Below are 20,185 nucleotides of genomic sequence, written 5' to 3'. Positions count from 1 at the left end.
CAGTAGGAAACCACCTCCAACCGCCAGCCATGCCTTGACGGCACAGCTGCCACGACGTTCTGCAGTGTCCGTTTAGTCAGCCATTTTCCTACTCTAATGAAGCACGTATTTATTTCCATGTGGGTTTCTGTTATGGCTCCAATTTGTAAAATCGCACTGCGTTTAGTGTTAATCAAAGCTCCATACAACGTGTACATTATTTGAACACTTTCCCAACGAATGATGGGAAGACGCAAACACTTGTTATTATTTTGAATCATCAATCTTCATGCAACCTCTACGCACTTTGTGCACCCTATTATGTGGAGAGACAATTGTGTTGATTAAATCATTAAAGCTCATGGAGGCATGGGGTAATTTCAGGGGGGGGCAGGGGTGTTTGTCCCCCCAACTTTCATGGCACGCCATTTTGTCCCCATTCATTTGGCTGGTGCACCTTTTCTTCAGATGTCATGTCCCCCCCAACATTTTCAGAAAAGTTACTTCCCTGCATGGAGGATACAGGCAGGGGAGTAAGTCTGGAAAAGACCCGGGGCTAAGCTGATGTTGGAACTGTTGGGACTGGGGGCTAGCTAGCCTTTTGGCTGTAGCTCCTGAGAATCTATCACGGGCTACAACCAAAAGATCAGGGGCTATAGCCCCCTTGCCCCCCCCCTAGCAACGCCCCTGGATGCAGGGATTGGTTAACCTTTTCACTAAAGCCCCAGGGCGTAACACATACGTAATAAAAACAAAGATATCCCTCCCGGCGTATACCAATGACATCACTGTACTGGGTGTTGCTACTTACACGTGGAAGGCAATTTATGATAAAGTGCCACACCTCTGCCAGTTGCCGTTGCAAGTGAATCTTGCAATGGCAAGTCACTGGTTTCTCTCGTTCATGCAGTAAACGTAAAGATTATTGTAAACAGTTAATCTCTTAAAATGTGTGACGTCATGAGGGTTGGGGGGATTGGGTGCCGTGAGTGGGTGCCTCAATCAGTGGTCGAAGTGAACAAAAAGAAGTAGTGGAACTATGTTCCCTACTGGTCTGCGCCGCTCCCCATAAACCCCATTGCCACACCCCCTCCAGGGCACAATAGAAACACCAAAACACAGGTGCCTGCTGTTTAAGGGAACGTCCAGTGCAGTGCACTGAAAGTGCAACTTTCAACTTCATCCTACACTTTTATTTTAAAACGAAACCGTTCCGGAACGTTTTCTTTTTAAAATAAAAGTATAGGAACGGTAAAACCTAATTAAAAGAAGTAGAGGAGCACCGCTTCGACCACTGGCCTCAATGGAATGGTGTAAAGGGTTGTCCAACTCCAGGCCTCGAGGCCCAGATCCATAGCAGATTTTCAGTATACCCTCATTAATATTCATGAGATAAATGTGCATACAATGATTATAAATGTATGCAGATTGTGGCTCATGAATATTAATGGGAGGTCTTGAAAACCCCCCAGGTTTCCAGCCCTCGAGGCCTGGAGTTGGACAATGGAAGAGGGCATACCTCAATAGGTGGATAGGGGACCTTGGGCCCACCCCACGTTCAGCATTGGTGGGGCAACGGGCACAGGCTGGTGAAATAGCTGCTCATTATGTGACACGAGCATGGGGGGGGGGGGCGACATAGGGTGGCACAGCAAGGAGAGGGTTCCTCCTGCTGCACTGGCATCTGTAGATGGATGGCGATGGTACTCGGGTGGGGGGGTGTCTCCGCGTTGCATATATACATGTGGCCATGGGGTGCGAGGCATCACTGGAGTTACAGGTAGGAATGGGATACAGGGGATACAACTTGCCCCTTTCCCCCCCCCCCCCCACTCCTTTTCATTTTGCTGATTTGGTGCCTATCAGCAGAATATGTTTGGAGAACCTTGCGGTATTCATAGCATGCCGTAACATCACATCAAGGCTCAGACTTGCCTATAGGGCAATAGGGCAATGCCCGAACCAAAAACGCAAAAGGCTAGTGTGGGCCTGTTTTTAGGTCCAAGTGGGCCACTTTTTTGACCAATGTGGGCCAGTTTGATGAGGCACTATGCGGCTAGTGTTTGTTGCTGAATACATATTCTTAAAATTGCACAATTTGCATCACATTTTATCAAAATACTCCCTTCTGGGTACGATTCAGTCTGTCACAAAAAGAGTGAATTGCCTTTTGCAGCTGTGGGCCACTTTTTCATTGGTGCCCCAGACAATGTTATGCCCCAGTCTGATCGCATCTGGCTGGCCTCTACTGAAGACTCGTGTTAGTGGTTCTCCTCTGCTCCCTCACGCTCCGAGGAGGCCCTGTGCAGTTGCCAGCAGGAGTGCTGAGTCCCAAACTGTGCTGCGCCCCGCTGTTGGATGCTATGTTTCTTCAGCGGGCCCTTCCCCGCCCTGGAAAGCTGTCTGTTCCCCGCACGTCACCCTGACCGCAGTGCTCTTGGGTGCAGGCAGTTAAAAATAAGAGAAGAAAACAGCTGAGACGCGCTACATGAAAAAAGGCCTACATGAGTCACCCTTTGCCGAGGGAGCGCTGAGTTATGACCGGGTTCGCTCTGCGGCTGCGCTGACAGAGTTGCAAGCATGAACCTCTCGCATACTTTGACGGCGCTTTTTCCTAAGCCTTTGCAGATGTTACATTGACTGCCCCTGGGCGGCGTCCAAAGCCGCATTACAGCAAGTTCCTCCTCCACCAAAAGAGAGCAGACCCGCGCGTTCCTCCCATCTCCAGGCAACTTGTTTTGTGTACCCGAGGCTGCGGTTTTCCGTAAGAGGGCTCCTACTGTGGGGTGGGGAGGTCTTGCTTTGTGTACGTTATTTCCAGACATTAGACTACAGATGGAAGCCAAAGTGACTACGGAAAACATGTTATACAATGGTGGGCGATGTAGCCTGCTCGGTTTCTGGTTGTTTCTTCTAGCCCAAAAGGTCTCTGGCCTTTATAAAGGCAGCCCTGATGGTACGTGCTAGATGCTGCATCGTGCCGCATGGCTGCACCCGTGCTTCACTGGAATACAGCAAGTGAGTGCACCCAACTCTCCTGAGTCAGGTTCTAGTAGTCACTCTCTGAGGAGCACGCATGCACCACCTAGTGTGACCCTGGGAGCAGGGCTGGCCTTAGAGGCAGCATCGCCCTGGTCGAATTGGCGCCCCCTCCCTCAACAGGGGGTGAGGGGGTGGGGGGATTAGGGGCGGGTTCAGGAGCGCCTCATTTGTTTTGTCCCTCCCTGCTCCGGTGCCTCGCAGGGGGTTAATCACTGGAATATGACGCTCTTGCTGAAGCATGAGTGTCCTGTTCCAATAAAAACCTCCTGGCTCTCACGTCTGAGCAGGGAGGTGATCATGTGAATAGGGTGCTATACGCACCCTATTGTTGTTAAATGCGCCCCGCCATCGCGGCCGCATTTAATAAGCCCTTAAAAGACTCCCCCGAACTGGCGTGGGCTAATGGTGCCCTAGGGGGCATGGAGCCCCGGGCAGTCGCCCGGCCCACCCTGCCCTTAGGCCAGCTCTGGGTGGCAGGACATGTACTGAGAATTTAAATAATGTGACTCTCTCTGCTGCTCCAGAACGAGGTTTCACATATTCTTATCCAGACATAAGGCGGACAGGGGAATATCCAGCATTGCAAGAGTGGGGGGGCCAGGAGGCAATCCACGTAAACAGTCCTGCTACTATTCACCCCAAATGCACCTTGGAAAATTAATGCTAAACTGACAATCGTTCCTGCACCTGCGTATGATGCAGCTCGGTACGCGATCTGCAACTAGAATGTTGCTTTAAGTCCTTGAGCGCATTCAATAGTCTAAGAAAGAAGTCAGATAATTTATTTCTGGAGTCAGATGTTCTCTGAATCCAGAAAGAAATTACCAGACATATTTCTGAAGTCAGGCTAGTGAATGTGTGCAGGACTGGAGCTGAAGGCAGAGCAGATGAAAACACCACGTACCATGAGTTACCTAAAATGAATGTGAGACAGTCAGCAAGATCAGTATAGAATTATAATGATGCTGTGTTTTTTTCTCTTTTCTTTTCTGTCTACAATGTTTTCTCTTTTACGTTATATGTTTTCCTTATATGTTGTGGGTAACCGGTAACTGAATCTGTACAATCCTGTTTTTTTATCCATAATGTGGTATTTGTGTGTTTAGTGGAATTAAAAATTATTAAGGACGTGATGAAGGATGCAATTCCGAAATGCATTGGCCATTTCCGTGCCATTTTTTACGTTTGCTTAAAGAATTGATAGTGATCTTGGTAACATACTGCAAAAGATTAAACAACCAGATCACAAAATATACTCAAAAGTTTTTTTGAGCATTTATTCAAGGAAAATAGTCTTAACGCATCAAAAGAAAAAAAAAAACCTAGTGGGATTTAAGGGTGCCTGGCCCACACCGAAGGCTATTTAGCATAGGTTCTCTTTTTCTCAGAGCACACAGCACTGTCTGGTGTCCGTATCCCGCACCGCTCCAAGCTGAAGCTGCTGCAGTGGCTCAGAGTGGGGTGGGACATGGACACCTGTTTGCCGTGTGCTGTGTCCCCCGCCCCCACCTGCTCGGTACGCCACTGAAGGCGGAGGTGTGTTTTTGGTTGAGCAGCGCCATTGCGCCATTACCCCCACAGTGGCGCAGAATTAGAAGTGTGATCAATCTCCGTCCTGGCAGAAGGCCTCTCTAGCTCTCAACTTGGGAACATTGTGGTGAGGGCCCTTTTTTGTTTTAAAGGTGCATGCGTGAGGGTCCAGTGACACATATTGAATAACAATAAGTTCACAGGCCACTTTGACTGAAAAATAGAACAAAACTCCAGTGTTCTTCCCCAAACGGAATCATTTTGAGAGCTGTGCTTCTCCTTCCCCTGGAGGAATATCTTTCTTTCTGGTCCCATACCACCCCACCAAGGGTTTCTATGTACTGACCATAGCCGGGCAGAGCTTACAGCTTACAAACATTCACAAAGCCAAAAGATTTGATTGAGTGAATAGTAAAATGTTTGTGTATGTTGAGCACCAACTGTTTTTCAGCATGCTCAAAAATTGCGATTTCTGTAGCTGCAGGGACTACATAAAGCCCCGGGTGACTTTGGGTCTGGTTCGCTCACACGGTTATCCTTAATTCATAAAATCCTTTGAGCCGAACAAAGTCCCTGACAATTATATCCTCCTAGATGCACAACTATGATGGACTTTCTCTCAAAAAGAGAAGTTTCAATCTGTCTTCCAAGTGCAGACATCTTTGTGCTAAAACCCCAACAGGGCTACCAAATGGCTTCCACAGCAACTTTCCAACTGCAGATGCACTAACAGGCGACAAGACCTGTGGTACGCAAAGGAGAAGGTAATCACTAAAGCAGCCTTGTGTTGGGATCATCTTTATCTGGTATCCTCCGATGAGTGGTGGAGAAAACGCACCCTTACTCTGGAGGAGGTCTTCGACAGACATCAGACAAAATTTCATCATAACCAAGTCTTCCAGAAGTTCAGTAAAGAAAAGGCTTTGTATAAAGTATCGAGATCAAAGCCCTGTCATTCTCGCTTTCTGTGTCTTTAGTTATCAATTCTGCTAATACATTACAAATTTAGCTCCCTAATTCTTTACTTTTTTGCTTTCCAATCGTTTACTCATCTAGCTTTCCAAGCATGCTCTTATCTAGATCCCCAGACCTTCCATTATCTATCGTAGCAGGCTTTTACTTATGTAGCTCTCTAGGCCTCTATTTAGTTTCACGCTTGTAATTCTCTAGATGCCCAGGTCTTTAATTACTTAACTGCATGGGCCTTCACCTATCTAGCACTGTAATATTTTAATTATCTTGCTCTCGAGGCATGTCCTTATTCTAGCTTTCCAGGCCAACCCTTTTCTTCTCTCCAGGCCTTTGGTTTTGTAGAACTGCATTTGGTTGAAAATAAATGGTCGACAGGATAAATGGTCGACACCAAAAGGTGACACGTCAAATGGTCGAATTTTTTTTGTTTTAGTTTTTTCACATATTTTTAGTTTTTTTTGGGGGGGTCCCGTCCCTCCCCTCCCCTCCCAACCCCCTTTTTTTCCCTAAACGAAAACCTAAAAATATATATATATATAAATAAAAAAAATTCGACCATTTGACCTGTCGACCAAATTGTGTCGACCATTTGTCTGTCGACCATTTGCCTAGACACCACTTCATAGATCTTTACTTACCTCATGCTCTGGCCACAGCTTATCTAGCTTTCCACTCCTCTACTTATCTAGCTATCCGCTCTTCTGCTTATCTAGCTCCTCCTGCCTTACTTATCTTGCTCATGAATGTTTACCTATCTAGTTTTCTGGCCTTTGCTTATCTAGTTTCCTAGGCTGTCACTTATCAAGCTCTCCAGTCCTTTACATAGCAAGCTCTCATGTGGTTCTGTGAGATACTGCAATTTGTGTTGCCCCTGTCAACAAAACCGGCCCAGCAATCCTGTATTGTTTTTTTGTGCTTTAAAGGGTAATAGCCCCTGTGACCATTTTACCCCTTGCTCTCCAACCTATGCCTCATCCCGTTCACCCTGTATGTGGGGTTGAGTGGGAATGCTGCAGCCAATGTTTTCATCACTGCAAAAACTCAGACATAAAGACTCTGGATATCTCCTGGTATTCTATCAACAAATAAGGATTGATCAAATTGCTTAGCCTCCCTCTGACGAACTTCATCACCCACTCCTGGACTCAAAGACATGAGCTATGTTTGCTGGATTGTCATCATGCTGAGGGAAACAGTGGACATGTAGACAACCTGAGCCGAAGAACAGGGCTCTAATGACCGAAGGAATACAAAGGCTGTATTGTTTTTTGAGCATAGGGGATTTTGTAGATTCTGAAATATTTGTGAATGACAGCAGAATGTTTACTCTGCTCTTCACTGCATCAAAGGTAGACCATATATATATTCCTGAAACAGGGGGCCAGATATGCCTTGTATGAATTTCACGTTGTGTCTTAAATGCGCAAAGTGTTCAGGAAGTTCAGAAATTACAGGACCTCACTACTTCCGATAGCCACATTCACAAATGAGGTTTCTCAAACAACTAGCAAATGTCTCAGGAAACCCCCAAGACTTTCTCTTTGCATGGACCTCCTGTCTGCTGGTGGGAAGACCCTTCATCCATGCCCAGAATTTCTAAATCTGTGTGCTTAGCACCTCCATGAAGTTTGAGCCTCCCCCGCTCAATTACTCCTGTGTGCGGACAAGTCTCCTTTAAGGAATATATGGCTACACAAATGTATGTGGTATGTACTGCGGTGTACAAATATATCTACATCACTCACTCACTTTTTAGATAAAAACTTTTCTTAGAAAATGTAAGCATTACCTGCACCTGGACAAGCCTTGATCATTTGGTTCTACGTTGAAATGGCATATTTAAAATAACGAGGCCGAACATGCAGAATTTTTTGTAACCAAATTTTCAAAATGCCTTTTCTTTTTTTGCACTTTTTTAAACTTTAGATGCGGGGGAGAAAAATTCAATTTAAAAAACTCAGCGTTTCAGCCTCATTATTTTGTGATTTGATTTTTTTTCAGGTATTACTGATCATTTAAGGTATATTTGCGCTCATTACATATTATTGAAGAAATGTGCAGATACATTATTTACAATTACTGAAATCAACACCATTTGACAAGAATTTTATTCTATTCACAATGGATTCCACATGATCTCGGGCAAGACGGCATAGAATGGATGCTCCTTAGAACACCAGAAATTCGAGCACAAAAGGAATTTATTTTTATATTACTTTAATTCATCTTGAGGTACTCATATTTTTAGTTTAAAGACAAATTCTTACTTCAAGACTCAGGGACAGCAATGGGAGCAACAGTGGCCCCAACATACACCAATTGCTTCATGTTTAAATTGGAAACCAACCATCTCTAACACACGCAGAAAGGAAAAGCAAGATACATTTGTGGAAAAGATACATAGATGATATCTTTAGCATTCAGACTGGTACAATCAGTGAACTCACTCAATTCTTTGACTACCTAAACAGCATTGGCCCACGGATCCAGTTTACTCATGAATCATCTACGACCCAGATTCATTTTCTTGATGTCAAAATAAGAATGGATGAAAATGGATTCAGCACTAAGTGTGTACAGTAATAGGATATAAGAGACATTTCACCGAACAAGAACAATCTGGACTGGAGACTGCTAATCTTACGACCAAAAAGGAACCTAATGACAGTCACCAGCACTGGTAAAGGAAAAGTGTGAAGTGAAATATTAGTACTACTTTGAAGCCTTTTAACTAAAATGGACAGAAGAAACCAATGAACAAAAACAATTGAATTAAAAAAAAGGAGAAAAAGAAAGAAGAATCTACCTGTTAAATGTTTAATCCAGAGGTCTTCAAACTGTGGGGCGCGTCCCCCTAGGGGGGGCGCGGCCGCCTCCTAGGGTGGGGCACCAGAGCCCAGCATGAGATGTAAAAAAAATATATATATATATATATCTTTTTTTTTTTTTTTAGATTGGAGGAAATGGGAGGGGGCAGCTCACATGTTCAGACTGGACCATAAAACGGTCTTAGGCACCAATGAAAACATGGCCAGCAGTTGCAAATGGATATTCAGTCCTTTAGTCACATACTGTTTGAATAGTACCCAAGGGGTTGTTTTTTATTCAAATGTAAACAAATTGTGATATTTAAAGAATATTTATTCAGCAACAATGGTCAAAACTACTAGCTGCATAGTGAAGCAACTCCTCAAACTGGCCCACATTGGCCATAAAAGTGGCCCATTTTGATTGGCCTACACTAGCATTTTGCATTTTGGTACAGTCATCGCCCTATTGCCCTATAGGCCAGTCCAAGCCTGCCGACTTATCCATAATGGATGAGGGGGCGTCCACCCACTGGCCACCTCACCCATTATGGAGGAACCGAGGAGCCAACCCAGTGAAACACTGAGCACTCCCTCAGCTGCTTTTTCCAGCTGAGGGAGTGCTCCTGGGCTGGCTGAACTGTCAAAGGGAAACACTGTTTGCCTTTGACAGTTCATTTCCCCAGCCGCACATGATCACTGAGCCATGCAACGTTGGGGGTGTTTTGCTTTGCCAGCCGTGCATAGCTCATTGGAAATGCTGGCTGGGACACTGCATGTATGTATGTGCGAGGGGGTGCTCCTGCGCCTCCTCGCACATACGGGTAGAGCAACCTGGAGCGGGGCATTTTAGCAACCATGCGCAGGCTCCTGCAGAAGGTACGTTTATGGCGATTTATCTTTTTGGATGTGTGTATGTTTGTGTTATGGGACTGTGGTGGGAGCAGGATGGGCGGCAGCACTGGGAAATGGGAGTAGGGTGGGGGAGAGGCCAGGGTCTGTTCTGGGAGTAGGGTGCGGTGACGGCACGCAAAAGTTCATAGCGATTTCTACATATTGTCCATCCGGCACTTTTAGGGGGGCCCGGCCCGCCCAAACTTGGCTCAGGGGGGGGCCCAGGCCAAAAAAGTTTGAAGACCACTGGTTTAATCTATTCTAGTTTATCATTATAGAACCCTACACCTATTAAGTCACTTTAACAGAAAAATCTGCTCATGTATGCGCGTTTGTCTAAACTCAGCAATCAAATTAACAACACTGTGAACACTTGGTGAAAGCCATTCATGGGCAATAATCAGTCACATCAAAAGCAAGAGCTGCTTTTGTAAATGTGTGTGAAAATGACACTATGTATTAGTTTTAAAAAACGAATTTGTTTGTGATCAAACCCGATAGAGCAATGAATAATATTAGAAATGTGGACAAATATTTCCTGCTTGTATGATGATATCATAAGGCAATCAAAAATATATGTGCATGATCTGACGAGTCAGTATGAGATTGACAGCCAACTCGATGGGTACCAGGATTTTGATCCCATTGAAAAGGAACATGGAGCAGAGAGGAGAACATGAAAGGATACGCAGTGGCAGGTTTCGACACATTTGATATGCATGGGGAATTGGTCATCTCAATGGCCTCTTATTTTTTACAGTTTGAGGTAAAAGAAGTCAGCAAGTTGCTGACAAAATCCTCCAAGGGGGAATGATTATATTCAGACAAGCATGGATGGGAAGCTTTTAAACCAATTTATATACGTTCCTGTACTTTTTGAATGTGGAGAAAAGGGTAGCACAGCAAAACGATTGTTTGGCCTTCCAGGTGGCTTCCTGATAGTGCTTGAGATGCTCTTTATAAACAATGTGATTGACCATATCCTTCCTCCATTTCCACTCCACCCGCAGCAGAGTTGTTTCAACAAGTGGAGATCATCGGTAAACCAGAGAACGTAATATGTTTGTCGTTTAGGATCTCATTACAGCTTAGGCGGTATCCCCAGCAGAACTTCAGCTAGAGGAAAAACAGCACTACCGCCTTGTGCTAAACGGGGCAGTCAGACCCAATAGCATTTCCACTGGTGCAGCGGTAACCGGAATAGTATTACAATAATCTACTTGGTATTATTTTAAAAATACTTTTCCCATCCATTTTCACCATCATAATGAGACTGTAAAAAGATAGTGTACAGTAGTGATTCATTCCACTAAAACTGAACTTTTTAATGCATTATACAGAAAAGCTGGTGAGGGGGGACACATTTTCACCTCTTCCAATGTGTGCATTCAAAAAGTTGCTTTCACCGTATTGAAGAGAGGTACTATTGCTTTCCCATGAACATAAAATAAGCTCTAAAAACCTCCAGGGACATTTTACAATTTTCTTCTCTGCATTGGAAGTAGACAATAGGTGCATTTTCAAATGAAATACCAACAATGGCAGTCTCTTTGAAAGGCAGCGAAGGTACATACCTTCATGCTAGTAATGAGGTTCATGTAAAAACAGGTGGTAAATTGAAAATATTGCCTGTTTTAGCATCATCGATGAGACAGAAAAGTGACGAAGAATGATCAGACTACTGTGTGGTGGTGACTGACAGAACAGAAATCAACGTGTTAAAGCAAAGAGAAAATCCATTAATAGCCCCTTATCTGCTTTGCGAGAGTGCCTTTTTAAAACTATTCAAGTGTGGTTTGCTGTTCCAGAAACCCAGAGGCCATTTTTTCATAAGAGATATCTGCCCATAGGTTAAAGTCACCCACAGAACAGTGTATGAGGCCACTAGGCCGAATCTACTAATAAACGGCATAGCGTGCCCCCACTCGTTTCAGACTGTTGCTGACCCATGCTCCATAGTCGGGTGACTTTCAAGGAATTCCATTTGGATAGACTTGTTCAAGCCAAATCATGCTGTTGTTAGACACCAAGTGAAACAGGGTGTATTGCATAGCTAGGAATGGTGCATTCTATCAAGTGATCAAAATACAGTCTGGAAGTTAACATCAGTCGGTAGCCAAGCGCGGCTCCAACGACATAGTGAGCACATCATCGTGAAAATGACTGTCCACCTCATCAAGACAATGTTTTTGCCATGAAGAAGGCCGGGCTCTTCAGAAAGTCATAGCCCTAGGCCGAAACTCGAGTTGACATCAATATTTGGCACAATCAAATATTTCACGTGCCAGTAACCATCGGCTATTTGTTTTTCCTTTGTTTTTTTTGTCTGTTGTTTAGTAATATGTATGTAGGTTTACAGCACATGTATTGCCACTAGCAGCATAATAATGGTGCACCATATACATTAATGGCGCAATGGGCAATAATGACCTTTCATAATTTTTAACAGGATTTATGCATTTTTACTGTTTGAGTTATTTGGAAATTATGTTGGATGATTAAAGTTAGAAAGTGGATGGATGTTTGCATTATGGTTTTGGTGGGTGGTTTGCTAAAAGGAAAATGTGTTTTGCTTATCATTTTGACACAATTTTATGATAATTGCTCACACTAAATCTTCTGTCTCATTTTCCCTTATGGTACATCGATTCTTTGTATTTGTTGAATACATTTTATATTGATAATTCTTTCTGAATGGCTGCGCCTGCATTGTTTTTTTTTCTTCCAATTGCTTATGCATATGAATGGCACATGGGTTGTTTTTTTGTTGATGTGCGCATCTACCAATAAAACCTGATAGAATGGTGAGGAAGGCAGGATTCATACCAAGGGAAGGTAGTAAGAACACCACATATAAGGCTTAGATACAGATAGTTAGTTGTGGTGTCATTGGTAAGCATTCGTAGAACATATGGACCAAACTACCTTTAAAGAGACTACCAAGGAAAGGTGATGGGTAAGGGTGATATATCATCAAACTTTGTCCAGACTGTCCAATTTGGTTACAGAGGAATCAGGAGGGTGAAAACCAACCCCTCTGGTTACTGCAATTTCTTTAAGCCAGGTCTCGGCCAAGCAGAAAAGAGAACGCATTTCCCATTCACAACTGCTTGTCTGAAAACAGGGACATGTATCGATATTGACTTACAGTTAAGAAACCCACAGCGTATGGCCATTTCCACTTTCCTCCAATGAGGGTCTGGTCTCATTATCCCTAAATCCTTTATCCGGCTGCCTATAGCAGCACCCTAGAGGTAGGTGTCCCACAACCCCCTTAGGGAGTCTGATGAGCAGACAGAGGAGGCATGCTGTTAATCCTAAACATAAGTGTTGGAACACCTGCCCATTAAGCTATCCGTTTTTATTAGTTCATTATCAGAGTACCCTGCAGCTAAAGGTAAGATGAGTGGACAAAGAAAAGCATGTTTGCTGTCAATCTCATATTGACCTTGGCGTCCACGAGCATAACAAGGCTATTACTCCTTATACAAGAGATGTAATGAATTACTCTTTAATAAAATGTAGGGGAAAAACGTCAAGCTTACCTTACTAGTCGCCATCGGCTGAGCCCTGTCCAGTCTGGGGTTAGACCCCTACATGGTTTGAAACTGTCCTCCCCGATGTATGGGATAATATGCTTGGGGATGCTGATAGAGCAGGCCTCCCTGCTGATTCTCCTGGATCTCTTTATGTCTTCATTATGGTCGACTTTGGCCAGCAGCTGTAGAGTGGTTCTCCTCATTCATAGAGGGCCTCTTTTCCTCTTCCTCTCTGCTCTTTCCTCTCCTCCTATCCACTCTTTCCTTCCCTTCACCTGTATGCTACACTGTCACTCCATCGTGCACCTCCAGTTCCATACTCCTAACTCTCGTTTTCCCTGGGATCTGCTCCACTATAATCTTTTAGTGGGATTGGGCCAGAACTGTGCGTATACGAGTGAACAGCTTTGGTGTGGAGTTGGGGGTGGGTGTGTGTGTGCGGGCAGTGATTGCGTATGGCACTCAATGTGCTGCTCAATTCCCAACTGACCGAGATTGGCTAGTGGAACGCCCCACTGCTCAGCTAGCCACGTCCATACTACCTGTGTATGCCATCTTGGAAGTACTTGGTCACTGCCCTACGCTTCGCCAACTGTTTCTAAGTGTTGCAACCTAATTTACGCCGTCATTTTAAAAGTCTTCTGCTTACGTTGTTTTGATATGTGCTGGACCCCACGTGTGAAAGGGGTCTGCGGGTCACCTCTCGAGCAATGTTGTGATCCTCTGCCACTCTGTGAACCAGGCCTTATTTGTTGTACTGTGTGTCTCACGAATGCCCACAACCATGTGTCTATGAGTTAGTTAGTTCTCCTACCAATGCTTGTCGCTTTCCTTACTACGCTTGTGCTTTCTGGGCCACAAGCGAGATTAACATTCAATATGACTCTTTAGACACAGAAGACTTGAAATAAAACTTTCCTTTATGGGTATCCTGTCGACTACTCAGCGAAGTTTGTACAAAAAACTACATAACTGTATTTTGATTTTTGTGTATGAAATCCTGAAAACACATGTGAATTTTATTTTTGAATTATATGTCAGTAATTCGCACGAGGTCCTTCCAAACTCCTAGGACAGCCCAACCTAGGAACCATTCTCACCGTGCGTCTATATCTCACAGTGCAAGTGAGGGTATTTTGGCTAGAGGACCGCATAACAATTCATAACTTTGGGAATATCATTTTACTTTATACAATATTTAGAAACGAGCATTGCCCACTCATCCAGACTACTACTGTGAAGCACACACATTTCAAAGTTTCTTCATCATTCAGCTTTGCTTTTCTTGCACGATTTCCCCAGGGACGTCACTTGAGGGTCGCAAGGGGTCGCAATTGTAACCCCAGGCAACTCCTTTGCAACCCCTGGCTCTGCCTCTGCGACCACTGGGCTCTGCTGAGGCAGAGAGAAACCGGAAGTAAAGAGGGCTCTCAGACGATAGCCCTCTTTACATTAATTTCTTTATGAAGTCAGTCTGACTTCAAAAAGAAATGATTTCCGTCACGGTTTTAATTTGTTTTTGAAGTTAGACTGACTTCAAAAAGAACTCTCTACACCCTTCCCCCACAGGACATGGACGCAGGCTCTGTCTCCACTGCTCTGCACATGAAAGGAACCGGAGCTGGTTCCTTGCATGCATGGAGCATGGGAGGTAGGCCCTGTCTGCAGAGGAGTTCCTCGTCCGAGCAACAATGGATTTGGAAAAGGTAAGAACGTGTTTTTGTGTGTGTAAATGTGCATGCGTGCGTGCATGAAAGGGTGTGTGTATGATATTATGTATTGTGTGTGAGTGCATGATGTATGAGTGAATGGTGGATGGGTGCAGTATAAATGAGCATGTGTATATGTGTGCTTGTGTTCAATACCTATATTACTTACCTGTAATTTACATGATTCCTAGTCCTACTCTTGCTCGTCCCTATACTTGCCTATGAAGCACCTTGCCTCATACGAAAGTACTGGGACAAGGAAGAGGGACGTGGAGGTAAGGCTAGGCCAAGGGGCTGAGCTTGGGGTTGGAGAAGGAGGATTGGAGGCATAAGGGACGTGTCAGGAGGGTGGGGCAGGTGGGGGCGTGCTGTCACGTAATGGGCATCCGTGATATAGCAGGGATGATATTTGTTATTAGTGTCTAGACTTGCATTTTGGTACAGCAAGTCTAGTCCTTTCTTAATGTGGAATGATATTTTTACAGGGCATCTATGATAAAGTAGGCATGACACGTGTTTATTACCTGTCTAGACTTGCATTTGGGGTCAGCCAGTATTGTCATTTATTACTGTGGCATGACATTTGTACAGGCCATCTCTAATAGATAAAGCATAATAAGTGTTATTACCTGTGTAGACTGACATTTGGGGGCAGCCAGTCTAGCCATTTCCTACTGCATCATGGCATAATTCTCTGCGCATCTATAATGAATTAAGCATCATAAGTGTTATTACGTATCTAGATTAGCATTTGGTTGCAGCTAGATTAGCCATTTCTTACTGCAGCTTGACATTTTGTACTGGACATCTCTGATAAAGCAATCATGATAAGTGTAACTCATGGTTAAACTGGCATTTGGATGCAGCCAGCCCTTACTGTAGCATTGTCTATTTTTCTGGGCAGCTATGATAAAGTAAGCATGATATGTGTTATTACATGGTTAGATTGGCATTTTGGTGCTGGCAGTCTAGGTATGTCCCACAGTGGCATGTCATTTTTTTTACTGTGCAGGCTACAGCAAACATAAGTGTTATTACATGTCTGGCCAACATCATGCAGCCAGTTTTTACATGCTTTCTTATGATGGCATTGCATTTTTAATAGCAAATGCTAAGATAGCTCAGCGGGTTTAGCGCTTGCTGCTGTGACCTGTGTGTGATCTGCAGATTCAAATCCTGGTGAGGCCAACTCAGCCTTTCATTCTTCTGAGGTTGATAAACGAGCACCAACTTCGTTTGAGATGATAATGGTATGTAAATATGAGCTATGTACGAAATATACAAATCATTATCATTAAAGCATTAATACTCCTGTGCATTGAAAGTGGCTTGCATCTGTTGGATGTTTGGTTACTGTATTATCGCAGCAACATGCAATGTAGGGGATCTACTTTCCATATAATGACAATACCCGACATGCAGCTATAATTGGCATATTATGGAGGTAACTGGCCATACAATGCTGAAGTGGCATATCAATGGCAGGGCCTATTTTTGTGTGTCTTTATAGTTTATTAACAATGCAATACATTTTTAATCATATACTTCACAACTCTTAGTTCATTACAAATGACAATAAATGACTTTAGGCACAACGTTCCAAAGCACACATTACAGACATTAATTAATTCAACAAAATACAATATAATATCATACTCTATATACCTATCAGGGCCTCCCTTTCTAACACCCAAAATTACATTTTCTTACCTATCCGACAAATTACTCCCTTCCCTACTTCATTGTGGTGAACTAATCGAGAAAAACATTCCCCCCCAACTTTTTGTGCATCACTATTAAAATATTCATTAAAACAACGGTCATTGAGACAGAGCCTAGCCCACTTGACTTCACTGTTTAAATCCTATAATCTACCTATGAACTTTCCTAACCACATTTTCCTCGCCGTAGTGTTGTGCTACAGCCAATCAGCCAATGTTTTAGCGTTTCTGCTTCCTCTGGCTTTTTACAGAGCCAGAAATGCCTTTCTTGCCAAGGGATCCCTCTTATGGGACCCGACCTTTGTAGGGAGCCTAGTAGGTTAAGATGAAAGCTCATATAAACATAATGATATTTTGGCCCTGGGAATCTCATCACGGAGGACTGCATCTACTTATATGTCCTCATGTGTGTGGTTAGCTCCCTTTGTAGTTTATACAATGACTTTCTCTGTATATCTTTCCCCAATTTACAATTTTCATTTTGTTATACATCTTCACCAGGCTTTCCATCAATGTAAGCTTGTTTGAGAACATTTCAGAAAGAATCGGGTCACAGTACTCCCCAAAATTGCTCAATGCTTTGTCATAATTATTGCTTAAAGATGCATTCATATCTTCAAATAGCAAACCCGGTAGTAGAACCAATATTGCCTCGGCCTATGTTTTACTACTGGGTCTATCCCTATTATATCATGACCCCATCCATGGCATTTGAAGGCATCACCCTTGTTAAAATGTGGTTGGTATCTAACATATTCTGGTCTGTTTCAGTTCGTACTTGGTATTTTATATTTTTTTAGGTTTATGTACTTTTTGTACTCTTGCAAGCAACCTTTGGTAATATAACCTGGGTTAAAGATGAACAGATGCCAAGCCGGGTCAAAGGTCAAGTGACATCACTTCCTGTGATGTCATCGGGTCTGTAATGTCACTTATGCTACCCCTAGCATTTTGGTGAATCGATTTCCCTGGATTTCCCCTTGGATTTTCTTCCATTGACCAGCTTGCCCTTTTGATTTTCTTTGTGGCAGACTCAACGGAATATACTTCCTGAGCGGTGAGACAATAAACAGGCAAACAGCCTCCTAACTTTTGCTAAATCTTTTAATTAATTGTTTTAATTTCTTTGAACACATTTCACATTCTCATATTAAATCCTTATTTGAAACGGCCAATAGTAGTATGCCACTACATATACAGGTTTCTACCCCACAGGGTCACCATTAGATGACTGTAAAATCTAATTATGTCAGTTTCTTTGCAACTGGAAATTAATTAACATCACTGATATTGTATGTGGGAAAGTTCAATTGCCTAATTATTACATGTTTTTCAAGACTGTCAATAAAACACCAATGATTTTCACTTCTCGAGAGTCTAATCCTGACCAACTACTGCATCAATTCCATATGTGACTATTTCTCTGTTTTTGTGTGTTTTATTTTTCAGGATAATCGCACAATCCAGGAATAGTGCCACAACATTTTTTTAAAAATTGCAACAAAAGAAACACGCTGTTCTAATGGGAACCCTTGAGAGGGAACCAATATAGAACACAGCAGGGGGTGCCCCAACTTGCAGCTTACAACAAACAAATGGGAGACAGAAGGATAGAAAGAAGTTCTAGCTATCCCTTCCTACTACCCCTCTAAAGCGAGGTTGCGCTGATGTGGTGCTTATCTAAAAGCAGACAGGATAACCACAATCCTAACATGCAGCTGATGGTTGATTTTGAGAGCTGGGGCAGCCTTCTTCTGGAAAAATGTGTCAGACGAACTGCATAAGAAATGCAATGTGTGACGTCATAAGCAATGTAAAAACACACACAATTGGTTGCTCTACTTATGGCAACAAATAAATTTGTAATAACCTGTTGGCCCAAACTAGTGTGTTCTAGTGAATCTAAAAGAAAATCTGAGATATCAGTTCTTTTGTGCAGTGAAGGGTTTACACTGACCCAGAAATTATTATATTTAGAACATTCAACTTGTTCATACTGACATTTAAGACAGGCTGCACGCACGGGGTCTCTCTCATGCTCATCCGTAGCCAGAGAGGGACACCTGCTTCTCAGGTTGCACATTGGCATCTGTAAATGCACACTCAGTGCTGCAGAATGTGCATTTGCAGCTTTTGGATGGGCCTTGCCCACTCAGGTCCTACCCTGTATACACCTCTGCCATTATGACAGGGGTGTGTGTTGGCTCCAATCCAGTTTAATCTTTATATTAATGAGCTCCAAGAGGTGTTGGAAACGGTAAACCCTGGCGTACCAAGAATAGGAACAAGGAGATTGCTCGCCTTGGCCTACGCCGATTATGTGGTACTTTTAGCACAGACACCTCTTGCTTTCAGTTGATTTTTTATTCGTATGCAAGCTTTAGGTCTAAAAGGTAGCTGAAAATGTATATGACAAAGTCAGAAGTCATGGAAATGGTGAAGAGGGATGAGGACGCTATCCCCCTCCTATGAAATACATGACAAGGAAAAAGACCAGGAAACATTGCAACCACCCAGTCTATTTTGGACGAATTCCCAACTGACCTATGATTGACAAATATGTCGAGAGGTACCCCCTCCGCCAGCCCTACCGGCCAGGTGCGGTACAAATCTACCCCAGAGTGGACGAGGATCCCCAGGCTGCAACTAAAGACACCTCAATCGACAGTATTGAATAAAGCGCCAAGATTCCATGTTGCTGACGTTAGAGACACCACAACCTAGCAGCATTAGACATGAAGCACACGTGCCATCCGCAGTTCGGGACACAAACATGCGCTCGAAATGCACAAAGAACACGAACATACAGTTCTATAGATAGAGGACAGATACATATACATACTGTCATTGCTTTTATTATTTTGCCATTAGCTAAATGCAGCAACGCAGAAAACGCAAGAAGCAAGAGATCCTAAGCAAAGCTTGCAGATGCTTACATGCAAATAACGTTATGGAACTGCAGGAGTACCTATGGAAACCTGACAGAACCAAGTGTGACTAACCTATGGAGAATATAGAATAGCACAAACACTGTACACGCCGCATTATGATCTAGGAAAATTACAGCAGGCCACAGGCCTCTCAGCCAGAGCTGAACTGAGCTGAATTCAGGCTGGACAAAGAGCAAAACGTGTGAGACAGAACCCACTGCCAAAGCCACAAGATACGGATGGCATTCCATTCCCAGAACGACAGTAGCACCAGCTGCAATAAATACGTATACATTCTCATAATTCATAGCTGCACAGCTCTAAATCATGGTCTCCGAACACATGACTCGGCTGACGCAGACAATGGACAGCGACCAGTGCAGGGAAAGAGAGCCGATCTCACACTACCAGACAGAGGACTGCAACAAAAATGTTACAATGTGAGACAAGTGTTACACAGAGTGAACAAGCACTCTCGTAGCTTAAGGTGGTACACACAAGTTACAATGCAGACACAAAGTCATTCTTGTTACCTTGAAAAGGTACACCAAGAGCTGAGAACCTTTGCAAATCCAAGGCCTGAGGACGTCAGCTCTAGCCAATCACAGTTTAGTATTCTACGGGTGGGTAGCAATGGGCAAGAACCAATGGTAAGACCCTCATAATGCAACATTGTTATAGATATTGACTTGGGGATGTGCCAGGCCAGCCACCTGACATGGGAGAGCCAGTAGACTAACACATATCTGCGATCATATATGTTATTAGGCTCCTGATGGCCAATCCAGTGGTCCGATCGCTTCTCTGGAGAAGGGCCCAGGTTGTAACATCATTCTGATGTCATTAGGGTACAAAACTGGCCTGCAAGCCAGGAGAAGGTGAGATGTCCATACATTTCTTCTGTTCCTGTGCTGATCCCTGTTGGTTTTGTCTGTATTAAACCACAGTTTGAACTTGCTGTAGACTGAGTCCTCCGTTTGTCCTGTGGAAGGTGTTGGGCCTTCCGAGAGTCCGCAAACTCCTAGTGGCCCTCTGGCATACCTGGGAGTTTGTCCCAACAAT

The 20,185-nt window shown here is 43.7% G+C and overlaps 1 protein-coding gene across 6 annotated transcripts in view; it reads left to right on the top strand.

The window, feature by feature from the left end:
* Positions 1-20,185, top strand: part of LOC138503953 (uncharacterized) — an 863,233-nt gene that overhangs the window by 311,010 nt on the left and 532,038 nt on the right. The window contains exon 1 of one of the 6 annotated variants that reach the window (XM_069624085.1): positions 2,664-2,743. The exons of the other annotated variants lie outside the window; for them this stretch is intronic. The gene's annotated coding sequence lies outside the window, so the exon portion shown is untranslated. Of the gene's footprint in view, positions 1-2,663; positions 2,744-20,185 lie in introns of those variants that run through there. 6 annotated transcript variants of the gene reach the window in all.

The sequence above is a fragment of the Ambystoma mexicanum genome, chromosome 11 (assembly GCF_040938575.1).
Source record: "Ambystoma mexicanum isolate Mex_15411 chromosome 11, UKY_AmexF1_1, whole genome shotgun sequence".
Classification (NCBI taxonomy): domain Eukaryota; kingdom Metazoa; phylum Chordata; class Amphibia; order Caudata; family Ambystomatidae; genus Ambystoma; species Ambystoma mexicanum.
Note: the sequence above shows the minus strand (reverse complement) of the source record. Positions and strands in the feature narration are given on the sequence as shown.